Genomic DNA, 18,342 nt, shown 5'->3' with positions numbered 1-18,342 from the left:
TACATACCGTTCGACCCATTCAGTTCTTCTATTCGCTTGTGTTTTCCTCCAGACAACAACATCTGTTTTCTCTTAGGTTCTCCAAATCTGATAAAGGTGCAGCTTTTATTCACCACATTGATCATCTGATCTGGGATTTCTGGCAGGTTGAGTGACTCTGGAACTCATTAGCCAGAAGCCCCACCCCACTTTAATTCATTTTGAACATGAGGAATTAGGAAAGTATTCCTAAAATAAAAACTTAGCCAATACCGTACACCTGCAAATTTTTGAAATTAAGCTAATGGCTCTGAACAATAGAGGATAACCGTACTCATTTTGAGACTAATTTAAGGATGCACATGCTGGTTATTTATTAATATATATTTATATTTACATCCACATTTGCACAGTTGTTTACAGATTACAGTTACTGGTATAGATTACTAAACTTAGCATAAAAAAAGAATCTCAGGGTTGTATGTGATGTCATGGATGTATTCTGGCAATAAATCTGAACTCTTCTCTGTTGTCACTGTAAGAAGTGGCTGGTGTGACAAATAAGATTGAGAAATCTGATAACTTGTGGTCTGCCTGTATAAGCAGAGGACTTGTACGAATAATGCAGGATTGTGGATATTTCTTTCGGGGAAGTGGGACCAGTAGCATCAGGCCTGGATCCACTCTCAGACTAAGTAATTAGAATCTAAATCACCTTTTACGTTCCTTGTTTAGGTTATTTTGCTGCATCCAAAGAACAACTGAAAGGTCAGATCTGTTTAACTCTACCATGCAATGAAGAGTAGTAGCCAAATAAAGTAGTCACCACACCCCAATGCTTTAGGTTGTCCAAAATTCCAAATTCCATTTGAACTGCATGTGCATCACTCAATATGAGCATCCATTGTGTAATAATATCAACCGAGATGAATGAAGTCTCTCAACTAATTTTTGAAACTGCTATGTTAGGGTTTTGCCAGAACAAAAAAAAAAGCTAATACTCGACGTGACATGCACATCTTTAGAACCCGTCATAGCTGGTCACTTTGCTGATTTGGTGCCAAGGATTGAATCAGGCTGTGATACAAAGGGAAAAGGCTAAAATAGCAAATCAGGTACTCCCTGCACGGAGAGGAATTGAGCTATAATTTCTGAGTTTGATTTTGAGACCACTTATCTCAAACTGTAAAAGCAATGGAATCTTTTTAATATCATGGAACAAACAATGATTATGTTCAACTACTGAAGCAAAACAGCTGCTTCACACTGGCTCAGTACAATTTGGCTTTATTTCAAAGCTGTCCCTTTATCTTAGCGTACTGTACCACTGCCATGAAGTTACTGGAGTCAGGCATTAGATGAATAGGTATCCTGAGGACATTAGAACTATAGAATCATAGAACATTACAGGACAAAAACAGGCCACTTCGGCCCTTTAGTCTGTCCTGAAATACTGATTTGCCTAATTCCATTAACCTGCATCCTGCCCTTAGCCCTCTATATCTCTTCCATCTATGTACCAGTCGAAATTTTTCTTAAATATTAAAATTGAGCCTGCATTCACCACTTCAGCTCAAACATTGCTTCTACCTAATAGACTCCGGAATCTTGAGGTTGCATTGAGGCTTCAATCATGCAAACACAGAGTTTTCAAATTTTATCTTGAATTGCTTTAAAATCAGCTGTAATTTCCACTTAAGTAGGATCTCTCAACGTTCATGATGCTTCTCATGAGTGTTAGCAATTAAGAAATTGAGGTAAAGCCACACAAGACAGAAAATGAAAGGCAAATGTGTGGGGAAAGATATGAATCATACAATCATTCAATCCTTATAGCACATTTAGCACATTGAATCCAAGTTGGATCTGCGGAGAGGAGAGCAGCTACTTGACATTCCACCTGTAAATTAGTCTCAAAAACACAAGAAGAGAAAATGGGAGCAGGAGCTGACCACTTGGCCATGCAAGGCAAAAAATATGATCACGGCTGATTTCTGTTGGCCTCAACTCTCTTCCATGCCTGTTCCTCATGTATTTTGAAGGAGCTGCAGTTTGCAGAGGGCAGGACAAGCCTAGGATTGCATTGCAGGGTTTAATTATGGTCTATTTCATGTCCAATGACAGCAAAGATATGAATAAAGGTTTCAGCAGCAGGTTTGAGTCATGCTAAGGAAAGAAATAGGGGTCCCTAATGATGACTACGATAATTGGTTCAAAGCTTCTCTCTGGCTAAATTATGACACCAAGGCTGTGAGTAGTTGAATTCCATTTTGAACAATTGTCACATAGAGATTCAATCTGTCACTAAGTGTGATATAGCTCAAAAATGATGCCTTAAGTTCTCTCAATATTTCAATGAAGTTTCCATCCACTTAAAATGACAAACAGCTTTGCAATTTAGACATGGCAAAAATGTCAAGAGAGGTATCATGAGTCGGGCATGATGAGGTACAACTGAGTGGCATTAGTTTATGGCAGGAAACTGACGTCTTATTTTCAAATGCACAGGATGAGAAACAAGACGGCATTGAATGTAGATCCTATTGAGCCCTGAATCAGCATACAACATATTATCCTCCACCATTTCCGCCAATAACTACATGATCCCACCAACAGACACATCCTCCCAGCTCCTCCCCTCTCCACCTTCCACATGGACTGCTCCCTGCAGGACTTCCCCATCCACTCCTCCCTTCCCACCAATCACCCTTTGATACCTATCCCTGTGACCATAAGAAATGATACACTTGAACCCATAACTTTTCCCTCACCACCATTCTGGGCCCCAAACAGCCCTATAATAAAGCAAGATTTCAGTTGTGAATCTGCGGGGGTCATATCTACTGCATCCGATGCTCCTGTTGGGGCCTTGTCTACATTGGAGAGATTGGATGCAGTCTGGGAGATCGCTTTGTTGAGCACCATTGTTCTCTCCACTGTAATAGCGGGGATCTCCCAATGGCAACCTATTTCATTTCCTCACCCCATCTGCATACCAACATGTCTGTCCATGGTCTCATGCACTGCCAGACTGAGACCACCCACAAATTAGTAGAACAACACCTCATAATCTGTCTCGGCATCCTCCATCCAGAAGGAATTAACGTCGACTTCTCTGGTTTTCGTTACCTCCACCTTCACCCTGGTCTCATCCCTTCCCCTATCCCAATGTCTCCTTTCCTCTAGTTCTCTCTCTCTCTCTCTCTCTCTCTTTTCCCTTTCTCTCTTTTTTAGTTTCCTCCAGCTCTGCATTCACAAAGCCACCCCCTTCCCGTTTCAATTCTCACCTTTCCTTTCCTGTCATATCCATGTCCAATTATCACATTTTGTCTGTGCTCCTTTCCCTGCCCTTTCTTTCAACCCCCTGAACCTTTTTACTCAGGCACCTGCCTGCTTTTGTTCATATCTTGCTGAAGGGCTCAGGCCCAGAATGTTGGTTATACATCTCAATGTCCTATGGACATTGAGTTCCTCCAATATTTTTGTGTTTGTACTGCAATCACAGCTTTGTAAACTTTTCTTTTCACTCTATATGTATATATTTGTGTGTGTGTGTGTGTGTGTGTGTGTGTGTGTGTGTGTGTGTGTGTGTGTGTGTGTGTGTGTGTGTGTGTGTGTGTGTGTGTGTGTGTGTGTGTGTGTGTGTGTGTAGCTATGATTACACAAGTAAGAATGGAATAGAGCAGTGGTTCTGAACCTTTTTCTTTCCACTGACATACCACTTTAAGTATGCCCTATACCAAAAGCACTCTCTGATTAATAAGGAATTGCTTAAGGTGGGATCTGAGTGGGCAGGGAAGGTTGAGAATCACTGCTCTAGACCCAATTGATACTGAAATGTTTTGCTTGACAAAAAAATGTAATTTTTGGCCCATTTCCTTTGAGCTATGAAATGGTGCACATAATGAGTAAATTAGTACGCTTAAAACAGTGGTTTTCAAATTTTTCTTTCCACCCACATACCACCTTAAACAATCCCTTACTAATCACAGAGCACCTATGGTATAGGGATTACTTAAAGTGGTATGTTAGTGGAATGAAAACCACTGGAATACAGCAATGCTGGATGATCAGAGGCAATGGGGTAGGATGCCATGCTTAATCAGGACATAATAGATGTGAATAAGTTATTCTATCAGAAGTCTGCACTGTTCATCAGGGAATACACTTGAATCCTTCTCATTGAAACTGAAATTCAAGTTACAAAACAAATCTGGAATGAAAAATCTAGTTTTATTTGAGGAATTGCAATATTACTGAAAAAACCAATTGTGTTCTGGAAGCTGTCGAAGTCTTTGGTTGTTGTTGAAGCTACCTATCCAGACATGTGGGAAATATTTCACAGCTTTGTAGATGGAGAAAAACCCCTTGAGTGTAAGAAACTGAGTCACTTGCCACACAACATCCAGTCTCTCACCTCAATTCAAAACAACATTTCACAGGGTAAGCAGCTTGTGCAGAAAGAAAAAAAAGAGTTAGTGGTACAGGTCCAAGACTATTCGTCAGATGTGTTATTGCAGGCACAAGATTAATGTAGCTGGTCATTGGTAACCCTTAGAAAGTGAATAGTTGGGTTCTCGATAGTCATCCCATTACATGTCAAGGGAAGTTGACTAGACATTGTGTTCCTGAATATGGTCATTACCTGGCAATGTTGTGGAACTTTAACTTGTCATTTTTCAGCCCATGTTTAATATCATTTGGGTCTTTGCCCACACAAGCATGGGCCTTATTTGCTGGGGAGTGGTGGGTGAAGTTGAACATTGTACAATCATCAGTGAATGTCCCACTTCATCAATGCATTTTTACTGGGAAAGCAGTAATAAGGGTTGTTGAGTCATTTTTGAAGGTTGTGAGTTCCCATTGCCATTTGATCATGAACTAGCAATGGCAATCCTTCTGGATGATTGATGGAGCAACTAAAGATGATTGGCTCTAGGTCATCAGTCTGTGGACCTCCTGAATCGATGTCATCAGTCACCACAATTTTTTATCCTTTGCAAAATATGAGTCCAATTCTTAGATGTTTTTCAAATGGATTTCTCGTGATTGACATTTCCTTTCCACAATTAAATATTCGGAAATGTTATTGTTAAACCATAAACTTCAGGAACTGAAGCCTACATTTGAAAATAAACCAAATGGAATTCTCATTCAGTCAGAAGTGTCAGCATTCCCTATTCCTGGCACTGCCAATTTTCCAGTGAATGCTTGTTCTGTGTTGGTTTTCAGTTCTATCCTCTGCCAAACCAAATATATTCCAGTACAAAGTTGCCCAGAACTACTTGCTATAGGAATAACAATCTCTTATTTAAATTTAAAAAAAAACCATTATTTTGATAGTTGCATCATTAAGGTACATTTGAAATGATTTGCTTTGTGGGTCACTATCACTAATCCAACTCCACTCATGGGCTTGCACTTTGTGTTTGGGAGACACTCAGAAACACATTCTACTGAAGTGTAAAGTCTCCTTCTATTAATGACTCCTCCTTTCTTCCTGTAGTTCAATCATTCTTGCAGAAAATGAGTAATTGATTTCATTTGTAAGTTGGATCATGTTTAATGCATTGAGCATTTTCAGTAGAGTATTTGCTTCTGATTGACAAATTGCAAAGAGCATTTTAATGAACTCTATTAGAGAGTTTCTGTTTGGAATATTTCTTCGACTTTCATCTCTCAGCCACCTCCATGGTTAGAAACTACAGGTTTGAATTACATATGAACATACAAAAATGTGAAATAGAAGCAGGAGCAGGCTGCTCTGTTCCTTGCACTTACTCCACCATTCAGTCATGATGAGATTTGATTATAATGATGTGAATTTATTATCATATATACAGAAATGAAAAGTATCAATAAAATAAAATACTTGCTGCACTTACACAGTTAAGTAGAAAAGTGCAGCAAACAATAAATTAAATGAACATACTGTGCTATGATTCTAAAGGTTGTCATAGCCAAAGGGTAATAGTGGGGACGAGCTCTCCCCGCTACACAAATGTTCTTCATGGCATGTGATTCAAACAGCCTCTGACAACCAAGTCCAACCACTGGCCTTCATGTGTGCATAATTCTCATGCCCAACTGAGCTATTCTCACTGACAGGAGAAGGGGCAAAGGTGGGCCACTGGTGCCTTGAAACCAATTACTCGGGGCAGATCGGGTTCATTCACCATGGATGGTAGCTCATTTAGGAGAGGGAAAACTCTGATTTCAAACCTCCACTGCCTTGTGGTTATACTTGCTTATGGGAAATGGTTTGGGAGTAAACCCCGAGGAAGAATCCGGAGTAGGAGCCCCAAAGGCAGCTGACTGCTGTTCCCAGAACCAGTACGGAAAATCCTGCGATGCAGCTGGCATTAAACTATATAGACTTTCTTCGTTCCTTTGAACCTGATATTAGAATGGAGAGGGGAATTCCACTGCATGGGCAACATTCTGATCTCCATATCAACTTTTCCCTGGCTTGTGCCTGGAGAGGCCACTCAGCTTCGCTTTAACGTCTCGGCTTCCAACTGATGGAGAGAGAGAAATTATCAAATTCAAGTTTATTGTCACATGTATCAAAAATGCAGTGACACAGGTGGTCTTGCAAGCAGACCAATTAGACAATCTCATGCATAGTACAAAGGCGCTTAGCAACAGAGAGAGGGAGAGATCAATTGGCAAAAGGCAACATAAATTTGCTCTTCTGCGGTTCGGAGAACAGCAGGAAAGAAACTGTTCTTGAATTTGGTGGTGTGTGATCTCCCACTTGTGAACCTTGTTTCTGACAAGGGTGGGCTGCAGGAGTGAAGGGAATGTGGCTAGGGTAGAACGAGTCTTATATTATGTTGGTGGCTTTTGTAAGGCAGTGGGTCTTCGAACTGAATAAATATTTTTAGTTGCAGCAGTGCAAATAATGTGCTACTTCAGAGCTGCAGACAGATTTGTGATGGTCCTGGAGTAGTATTGTGATTAGGATAGTTTGAGGAGTTGAAGAGCCTGGAGACAGTTGAAAAAATACAGTCTTGAACCTAGAGTTACCAGACTTCAGGCAACTTCTGTACATTCTTCCTGAAGGTAGCAGCGAGAAGAGATTGTGACTGGGGTGATGGAGACTTTATGTTGTTAGCTCTTTTTGAGGCAGTGATCTCACATTGATGTCTGTAATGATAGTGGTCATGTTTGCATGGCCACTAGCAAGTGCTTGATTATAGTTCCTGTTTGATTAGACTTGGCTGCCAGCAGGGAGCTGACACACACAGCAAGACTCAGTAATGTTATCTGTATATGAGGCTTGCAGCCTCATGGCATGCCTCATGGTGCTGTTTACATCAACTTTAAAGTAGAGAACCTTTTCCTTCATCCATGTGTTGTCTAAGAACTCACACATACAAATACAAGTTGAAACAAGGTCTTCAATGGATGGAAGGTCAGCACCCATGATTGGTAGTATCTCACTTTCTGCAGCCTTCTGCATTCCAGGGTACTCATTGTGTTGCAACTAGTCAGTATATCCTCCAGAGTAATCTTTAGAAGTTCAACAACATGCCAAATCCCCTCATACTCTATAGAAAGTAGAAGCATTGGTTTGCCTTATTCATTGTTGCCTCAATGTGCTGGCTCTAGGTGCTCCAATATGAAGATGTTGTAGCGGCCCACTAACCGGGACACGACCCAGTACATAAAATGGGCGATGAACATGACGACAGCACAGATCCCATGGGGGCCAATGACCTTTTCCCCAGGTGACCACTTGCACGGCGGGAAAAAGCAGGCAATGGTGGGAACATCACCCAATTAGAGATCAGCGTTGCAGTGATTTCACTCCTGACGTCAGCAGTGAGGAGAGAATATAAGCAGAGCTGCCAGTGCAATAAATCAGTCTTCGACTTCGACTCCTCGTGTGCGTGTCTTCTTTCTTCACTTTGCGGTAGCGTGCACGCTACAATGTCCAGGAACTTGAAATTACAAACCCTCTTGAACACCGTTCTGCCATTGAAGGCAGATCATAATGAAGACCATCATAAATGCACTTTTATTTTATCTCCAATTTCACACCTACCCCTAATATCCAAAAATCTCTTTTAAAATACAATCAACGACTGAGCATCTTTGACCCTAAGGTAAGGAATTCTCTGCTCATTTCAGTCTGGAATAAATGACACCTTGTTTTGAAGTGGTGACAATTAGTTGAAGAATCAGAAGCCAGGGAGACATTCTTGCACCATTCAGAGAAAGATTTATATGTTTCAATGAAATTACCTCTCATTCTCCTAAACATCAGAGAATTCAGGACTAATCTACTCATCTTTCCTCCTATGACAAGGTGCAATCTTAAAACACAATTCAATGAAATGTTATTGCACTGTATAGCAAATACTCCCTTCTTCAGGTAAGGAGATCAAAGTTGACACAATTCACCAGTTGTGGTCCTATGATGGCCTCATATACTTGAAATACAAAATTATTACTCCTTTACTCAAATCTTCGCATAATAAAACAACAGCTAACATTTGCTTTCCCAACTCCTGGTGCACCAAAATATTGACTTAAATGGAGTAGTAAAAAGCAATGCCAGAATTCTTTTGACTGTTCACACATCTCAGTCTTTTGTCATTTAAAAGGAATTCTGCATCTGTCCTTTATTTCTCTTCATATTTTACTTACTCTGTCATGTTTATGCCCATTAATTCCACTTGTCTAAATTGTCTTGAAGCTATATACTGTACATCCACAATGCTCCCGACATTCCCATCTAATTTCAGTTAATTTGTAAATGTGACATTTGCTTCACTCCACCAAGTTGTTCACAAATCAAAGCCTGTCAAGAGGGAACCATGTATCCCTATTCTATTTTCTATTAAACACCACTCAATCCATTCCATCTTATGCTTTCTATTCTACATATGCAGGGTATTAACTTTATTCAGCAATTTCCTGAGTGAATCCTTATAAAATCTCTTCTGAAATTCAAATCATACCACATCGATCATTTTCCCATTATCTATGCTACTAAATGACTACAGTTGATGAATCAAACATGATTTCCTTTACATAAATCCTTACCAATTCTGCTCAATCTAGATGCCATTAGACTATTGTTTATTAACTACTGCTCTCCCTTCAATACTATGGTTCCAAGAAAACTCATTCCCAAGCTTTAGGATCTAGGATTCAGCATTTCCCTCTGCAACTGGATTGTTGGCTTCCTGCCTGACAAACTCCAGTTAGTGAAGGTGGGTAACTTCTCCTCCATTATCACACTCACAGCTTGCTCCTCAAGGTCTCCTATAATACTCTCTCTACACCCATGACTGTACAGCCAAATCTCCATCCCAATGCATTACCTAATTTGCCAATGACACAACATTCACAGGCCAGGTATCAAATAATGATGAGAGAATCTTGGCACTGAAAATCTCACGGAATGGTGCCAAGATAACAATTTCTACTTTAACATTAACAATGGAAAGGAGATGAACATTGACTTCAGGAGGACAAAGTTCACATCCCTGTTCACATCAATGGTGCTGAAGTGGAAAGAGGAGAAACATTTAAGTTCTGTGAAATAAAAATCTCCAATAACCTGACCTAGGACATGCATGTTCTAGAAAGCTTTCTTGGAGGACTGAGGAAGCTCAGCATATCCTTTTGTCCTTCAATGACTTTCACAGGTGCACCATTGCAAGTAAACTTGCTGGGTCCATTACAGTGTGGATTGGGAGCTGCTCTGCTCAAAATTGGAAGAAGCTGGAGAAGATGATGAATGCAGCTTAGAGCATCACATAGATTTCCCTCCCCTCCATGTACTCCATCCACATCTCCAGCTGCCGAGGAAAGGCAGCCAACAGACCGAATTACCCATCAGACTCTCTTCTCAGTCCTCCCATCAGGGAGAAGACTCAAGAGTGCGAAAGCACACTTCAGCAGTCTTAAAGATAATGTCTTCCCCACAGCCATCAGGCTCCTGAATGAATCCCATAACAGAGCTCTCATCCTGTCCTTGCTCAGTACTAATTCATCTTTATTTGTTGCAACTCTATACTCTAAATTGCACTCTTTTTACAGTGCATTATACAGTTGAATAAATATTAGTTAACCTGTTAAAAACTACTCACAAAATCATTCCCAATGTACGAGGTATTTTGTTACAAAAATACTTAATTCAAACATATTATTTTCAAACACATTAGGTTGTCATGAAAATGTATCCTTTATTATAGATTTGAACATTTCCATATCACTGATGTTAGGTCAATGGATTGGTAGTTTATTATTTTCTGTCGCCCTCTTTATGAAATAAATGGGCCTCCTTTGTTATCCTCCAACTGGCAGGAACTATTTGTGAATTTATAGAATTCTTGAAAATGATAACCAGAGCACCACTATCTCCATTGCCACCTCTTTCAAAACTGTACCACGTCAAACATCAATTCATCGTAATTGATCAGATTTCAAGCTCATAATTTCTCTGATTGTAGGAATACTAATGTATTTTAGTTCCAGTGCATTGCAATGCCCTTCTTGTGTTGCAGCTTCTTGAAAGGTTTTCCACTTGATAGATCTTTTGGTCTGGTAACACTGAACAATGAAGATTTTACTTCCTGAACCTTTTTGGGTCCATTTTATCAATTTTGGGCTGCTGGTCACAAAAATCATCTTTAAAATTTCCCATCACATACCTTTTGCTTTTAGATATAATCTATTTTTGTGATTTCCTGTCATACTTTAAGTCTACTTCAAGCATACAAAACTATGAAGAGCAGCATATCATTGAAATTTCATTTTCTCCATTCGCACTTGAACTTTTTCCCTGCTGATCTTGGTGCAGTCAGTGATGAACATGGTGAAAGTTTGCATCAGAACATTCTTTGGCTTGGCTTCGCGGACGAAGATTTATGGAGGGGGTAAATGTCCACGTCAGCTGCAGGCTCGTTTGTGGCTGACAAGTCCGATGCGGTAACATTACAACCATGGAAAAGCATTATCAGGACAACTGAAATTCATCAATGCTGGTCGACTATTGTTGGACACTGACATGAGAGGCATCAGATGCTGAGTACAAATGAAAATCAGCAGCAAAACAATTTTAGGTCAGTTGAACTAATGCAATGTGTCAGCGTCGTTATGCAATTAAACATAATGAATTCAATAAAAATTAATTTAACGTTTCTCCAGCTTCCTACATGATAAGGAAATCTGAAATGATCTTTGTGTTTAACTTGAAATTGTTTATCATAATCCCCAATTTTTTTGCAGGAAGGAAACTTATTAAGAAAAATTGTTGTCCAGTGTAATCAATGTACAAGGCATCGTGCATCATGCACATGTTCATTGTCCATCTTTGCAGATTCACCTAGGAAAGGAGAGCTTTGCTTATGAGGATTAGATAGGCTCAGTTTATTCTCTCTGGAACCTAGGAGGCTAAGTTTTAAATGATGCCACTTATAAAATTATGAGAGGTGTGGAAAGAGCGAGCAAGTCTAAAACTAGATAGACTTAACGTGAGAGGGAAGAAATTTAAAAGGAAATCTGAAAGGAAAGCTTTCCATGAGCAGCCAGTTGCAGTGCTAGAGGCAGATGACACAGTGTTCGAAATGCATTTGATTGAGTGCTTGAATGGAGCAATAGAGACCTAAGGCTAGCAAACAGGATTAACGAGGTCAGCCTCATGTTTGGCATGGATAAGGTGGGCCAAATGATATATCAGAATCAGATTTATTGATATGAACATGCGTCATAAAATTTGTGTTTTGCATGCATTACAGGTGCAAAATTGCTCTAAATTACAATTCTATAAATACAAGATTAAATAAAATCATAATGCAAAAAAAAGAGAAAAGTGAAGTAGTGCCCATAGGTTCATTGTCCATTCAGAATTGTGATGGCGGAGGGGAAGAAGCTGTTTTTGTAACACTGAGAGTATCTTCAGGTTCCTCTACCTCCTCCCTAATGGTAGCAGTAAGAAAAGTTGAAGGTTGCTCAGAAGTTTAGTTCTACATTATCACTATTTTTAGTTGCTAGCATTTCTGTATTGCTGTAGCACTTCAATGGTCCTATTTGTTTAATACTACCAGTGAAGTTTGTTGACCTGCTCTCTGACTGATGATATTCTTCAAGAAAATGTGTTCAAGGAAGAAGTGGAAAATGCTTTGTAAGTGCAGGTAAACTTTCAAAATCATGACTCTGCAGACGATAAAACTCTGACATAAAAATAAATGCTCAGGCAGCATCTGTGCAGGAAACCCCTGAGGTACCTGCTCTGAAGATGCAAATCAACAATATTGTTGCCAATCAGCACCTCCACTGTTTCATTGCCATAAAATTCTTCCATTAACATTATCAGGGATTTGCTGATGTGCCTTTTTCCACAGTAAGCTAAAGTGATTTATGCCATTGCTTTGTTGATTATATTACTCTCTATATTTATTTCATGGATGTTGAAGATTTCCTTTGCAGCACTTTTCCTTGCTTTTGACTTCGCTTCCTCCCCCACCAGTAGCGCTTCTGCTTGACGTTTGAGCATGTTCAGCATCAAGTATTATTCTTAGAAATTACTTGTCTGAGTGTCAGGTCAAACTGTTAGTGCATAAGTGGGTGAAATGTAAGAGGAAATCATGGCTGACCCCATTACAGGGGCCTAATATTGTGATTAGCTAATTTCAGTTAAACTTAACTCTAGCTTGTGCCTTGTGAAGAGAAGCTGCATTTCGGTTCCAATGAGTGATTTTTTTTTAAAGAAGTATTAACTGAACATTTTGAATGCTAAACAAATAAAGCATTGCTGGATGAACTCAACAGGTCAGACAGCATCTATGAGTAGAAATGGCACACACCTTGAGGAAGGGCCTGGGCCTGAAATGTTTATTTACCCATGAACGCGAGGAAACCTGCTGAGTTCCTTCAGCATTTTTGTGTTTTTACCATGAGTACAAATGGTCAGTCAATATTTTGGGTCTGAACTCTTTATCAAGACTCATATAGTAGAGGTAAAATTACATAGATAAAGGAAAGAGAAGATGGGGGAGGGGCCCAGAGGTGATAGATTACAGGACAGAAAGGTGTGAGATGTGGGAAGTCACGTAGAGGGAGAAAACATCAGGAAGTGGGTGGGGAAAGAAAAGTTAGAGAAAGAGAGTTTCACAGAACTCCCATCAGAGAGGAAGAAAACTTCTTCTAAGTCAGCATATCTTGAGTTTGCAATGGAGCAGAACAATGGAGAAACACAAAAGCTGCAGATGCTGGAGTCTTAAGTAGATAAAGATTTGCTGGAGGAACTCAACAATAAGACAGCATGTATGGGAAGGAATGGTCAGTCAGCATTTCAAGTATCAACCCTTTATCAAGACCACCATAATAGAATCGGTGAAATATGCTGCATGTTGCCTCTACCACATCCTCAACTACCATGATTCCAACCAGGTCGACTGAAGGAATTCGTTGCGTGCCCAAAGCTTGGGCCATTTGCTGCTCCAACTCAGTAATCTTCAATTGGGAAGGTGCTGGCACTTCACAAGATAAAATAAGTAGTTGTTCTAGTTTCATTTGCTCCTGGTGACTAGGGAAAGAAGCCTAACCTTCCATCTTCACTGCGGAGGCCATGGACATAATGAGGTGCGCATGATCCACCAACCGATTGAGGGTTGACATTTGAAAGACACTCACCAAATGGTCTTGAACATGACAAGGTAAACATCGAAGGAACCGGTTTCCCAAAATCACCTTCAACAGGGTCTGTTCCAGCTAGCCTGCGCCACCTCCTCAACATCTGTGACGGTTACCTATTGGCCAGGCTGTCATCAGATACTTATTGGGTAATACGAGCATCTGTTGATGGCTGAGTACACTGCAGAATAGCTGCCTTAAGCATGTCATATGGGAGATTACCATCCAGATCCATTAAGACAGGCAATCGGCTCTGGAAGACGCTCCACAAGTAAACCGTACTTTGTCTTCTGACTCGTCGCACTGAGGGCAGAGAAACGTGCTTTGAGGATCATGAACCATCCTGGTGTACTATTAATACAAAGGGGGGAATCTCCAGTTTGACCTCCCTAATTGCCCCGTGAGGCATTTATCCTCATCACTATCAATTTTAAATTAGATGGCACTGTAAACTCTCAGGGCCACCACTTTTAATGACACTGATGTACTACAAACAAATAAAGAATACATGCACTTGTTTCTTTATTCACTCGACACACACTGCCTTCTTCAACTCCCAAAACACCACCCAGCCAAACTCTTCAGACCTTCTCACTGGTTCACTGCCACACTGTCCTCCTGTGTCCCGATCCATCACCCATATACTGACACTTAACACACTTGCGCGAGTGCGTTATAATCCCTGTGTTACTTCGCTTACATCATCAGTGGTGACTGGCACCGCTCCCAAAGCGGGTAAGTACGTGACCACGACAGAGAAAGAACCAAAAACTGCAAGTGGATCACAATGTATGATCAACCCAATACCATGGATTGCAAACCAGACAACACCCTGATTTTATGCTGCTACTCTTTGGAAACTGTTCAGTGCCAACCACAACTAACTTTATTATTCATTGGTTCTGACCATCACCAGGGAGTCAATATTATGAATCCTAACACCAATTAACATGAAGAACAAAAGATGATAGAAATAGTCAGCAGGTTAGGATGCACCACTAGGAAGAGAACCAGAGCTAATGTTTCAGTACAAAGAGTCTTCGTCAGAACTGGGAATAAGACAAGAGATGGTTCAGGGATGGTGGGGGAGGGTTGATGCCACTGGAAGGGTGAAAGTATGTGAACAAGGTTGTCTGGTCAATGAATGAATGGCAACAGGTAAAAAGTGAGAACAGAGACAAAAGAATATATAGAGAAAGTATGAATACTGAATATGGAAGAAAACCTGGTGAGAGAGGGGAGTGGAGACAGAGTGCACCTCCACAGGCTCCTACCACTTAGTCCAACTACTGACAGCTCTATCCAGGCTTAAAATAGCCTGATCAAGGAGCCTACGCAGGTTAATTTCAAAATCCTGCGACCTTGGGGTGTTTTTGTTTACTTACCTTGTTTGGTCGGAGTCCCTGGGTCGATTGGCTGTGCGTGGCCATCTTTATTCTTGTGCGCATGCGCGCGTGCCGGCTGGAGCATTATAGAGTATACAACATGGCAGAATGAGAGTGAGTAAAATGCTCATAATTTTCATTGACCTGTTTTAACAGTTTTTGCGGAGAGTTAACACAAATGTCATTGGACATTTTATATGGATGTTTTCTATAAACATTTCATTGAATGGTAAAGAAGATAGTTACAGGATTTAAATACATTTGGACTTGTATTAGAAATAATTGAAACATGTCACAAACAAGTGTATCACCTTGCCTCTGAGTGACTATTTACTGGATTGAAGTCACTACATGAGGTCTGAGCCCACGATGGCAGTGCTTATGATTGGCAGTAGCCACGAGGGGTTGTAGACTCTGGGGAAGCAGAGGACTAGTGCAGGGCATGAGAATAATGGAAAACACCAACCCCATGAGAAAGAGAAGCAGAAGAGATGATCCACGGGATGGTGACGATGGCGGTGGACTGGTGGGAGGCTCAGCAGCTGAAGAACACATAGGCAGTGGGCTTTTGGTGATTTAAGGTGAGGAACCCACACAGGCTGCTGGCAGCTGCAGTCAAAGGATTCAGGCCCACTCTGCAGACCTCTGGAAATTGGCTCAAGACTGGCTGAAGGGGTACCAGGTATCAGGACTAGGATGCGAGAGGGTGCCAAGGACGTTGAAGGTTTTCAGATCATGTCGGAGGTTCGGATCTGGAGATTGGGTTGCCAATGGTTTGGACTAGGATCTGTGTGGCTGCTGAGGCTGCAGGAGAGCTAGAGGCAAATCCCTGGACACTCACTGACTCTGGGGGACTCCCTTTTGCCTCTCTTTCTCTGACTCTAAGAGGAGCCCAGCAATTTCTGCTGATGGTGAATCTGTTTGCAGACTAAAGCAATTTCTGCTGATAACAAATATGTCTGCTGGACTAGAGCAAATTTCATGTAATATTACACTGTTTTTATTACATAACAAGAAAGGAATCTTGATTCAGCACGATTTGCATAGTGGTTAGCACAATGCTATTTCAGCACAAGTGACTTGGGTTTGAAACCAGTGCTGTCTGTAAGGAGTTTGAACGTTCTCCTCTGGGTGCTCCATTTGAGAAAAAAGAAGCAGAGGAGATGGCCCATAGGATGGTGGCGGCATTGATGGATTGGTGGGAGGCTCAGCAGGTGAAGAACATTTAGGCAGTTCTTCCACCCTTGAAAACATATGAAGGTTATAGGCTAATCGGGTGTCATCGGTAGCACAGGCTTGTGGGCTGGAAGGGTCTGTTTCAGTCTAAATTTAAAATTTGATTCTTGAATCTTCTATCTGGGCACCTTGCAGCCTTTTGGATTTGGTACTGAACTCTACAAATTCAGATCTTGATATCTCTGTGTCAGACATCCATTTGTGATCTTGGCTCAGCTTGTTTGATTTTCCTCCTTTGGGAGTAGAGCGCATTCTCAGCCTGATCTGCCAGACTCACCTTTCTGCTCTGCATTTTGCAACTCCCACATGCAAACTCCTACAAATGTGCCTATGTCCTTCTGTCTATATTCTCACTAACTGCTTCCACACACTCACTGTCCACAAAAACCTTGCTCCTAACTCACTCCACTCCTCCATTCTAATAGACATATTACAATTTTGCTCCATTCCTGTTCTCCTGAATGGTCTTCGACCTGAAAACATCAACATTGTTCAACTTCTCGCAGATGTGGCCTGACCAGCTGAGTAGTTCCAGCATTTTACTGTTTTTCTTTCAATTTCTTTTTTTTTATTTTGGCCATTAAAATCAATCTGCACTGCTGAAAGCCAGCCTGCAATATCATTTTGAAATAATTTATGGGCTCAAGGTATCACAATGAAGCCTTTCATTTATTGTCCATCCCTAATTATCCTTGAGATGGTATTAATGAGCTTCCTTTTGCAGTTCTTCCAGTGCAACACTGCTCTTGGGTAGGGATTTCTAAGATTAAGATGCAGTCACAATGAGAGATGAGCTCCACTTAAAGGAGAGATACCCTGTGGCTGATGCAAGCATTGGCAGGAATAGATGAATAATGGCACAAAGTAGGAGGAGAGGATATGATAGCTCAGTGGTTAGAGCACTGGTCTTGTAAACCAGGGGTCCTGAGTTTGTTCCTTGCTGGGTCCTCATTTTTGTGAGGGGCATTGGACAAAGTGGTGACTCTCTGTCTTCCTTACTGTAGAAAAAGTTAAAGAATTTCATGTATATTACATTATTATAGTTCATTTAATAATGGAACTTTTTTTTACCTTTAGGTCAATTACATAGTCTATTTTGCAGTGAAAATCTTGGAGCAGCACATGGCCAGGAAGAGATATTTTGTGTTTGCGAGGACCAAATATCCTCCAGGCGCACTCCTGAAGGTAATATTTGCTAATAGTGTGGTGATACACCACTATCCTACTGCAGGGGCGACCTGTGTACCTGCAGGAAGATCACCGGAGGACAGACCACACCTGGCCGGATGTCAATCAGCCGACCTGAATGGACCAAGCCTCACCCGGTCGGCTGCCAATCATCTGCCGGGATATAAGCCACACCCGGCCCCTCAAGGTCAGTCACACGGAGTTGCAGCTAACTACAGCAGAAGACTTTAAGTAGAATAAAGCCTGTTGTTCAGTCTTCGAATCTTGTGTCTGCTTACTGTCACTACAGTGGATCACAAATAGTTGAAGTTCAATTTCGGCATTCAGGTCTTGAGGACTTGGATGAAGTGCTGCCAGGTATTGAATGACCTCAGAAAGATGGTCAAAGTCAACAAAATGATCTTTATTCATCGTACACTGCATTGGCAGCACCAAGGGCTGATTTCACCACAATACTCATTGTTCAATCTCCTCTATCGAATAGCATATTCATATAGTCTTCTACACACTCATGCACTTTCAGCATTGCTAACTTTACATTGTGCCACAGATCCTGCAAATCTCACCCTCCATTCAATGTATAACTCAATAGATTGATCACTGCCCAGTGTCAAAACTGTGTGCTTTGCTATGAAAGTATAAAGAGCAGTTTCTTACTGATGGGGGTGTGAGTCCCCATGTTGCCTTTCCCTCTGAAGGAGGCATTTCTGGACATTATTGGAATAACCAATCAACTGGAGATGAATCACCTTCATCCTGAATCACCTTCATCATTTCTCATTGGCCCCACAATCCTGTTTCTGACACATGTGCAAATAATCCAACTAAAAAACTTTTGCCTGCACACATAAACATCTAATGCCAACTTTTCTTCAGTGAATTTATGAACCAGTGGATTGAC

The 18,342-nt window shown here is 41.0% G+C and overlaps 1 long non-coding RNA gene across 1 annotated transcript; it reads left to right on the top strand.

Annotated features, from left to right (window-relative positions):
* The first annotated feature begins 15,363 nt into the window (after nucleotides 1-15,363).
* Nucleotides 15,364-17,703, top strand: LOC138737745 (uncharacterized). The gene is made up of 2 exons (XR_011341197.1): nucleotides 15,364-15,598; nucleotides 17,331-17,703. It is a non-coding gene; the product is annotated as an uncharacterized lncRNA (long non-coding RNA).
* Nucleotides 17,704-18,342: the final 639 nt, after the last annotated feature.

Source organism: Narcine bancroftii, chromosome 6 (genome assembly GCF_036971445.1).
Source record: "Narcine bancroftii isolate sNarBan1 chromosome 6, sNarBan1.hap1, whole genome shotgun sequence".
NCBI lineage: Eukaryota > Metazoa > Chordata > Chondrichthyes > Torpediniformes > Narcinidae > Narcine > Narcine bancroftii.
The sequence above is the reverse complement of the archived record's forward strand: the minus strand, read 5'-3'. Positions and strand labels throughout refer to the sequence as shown.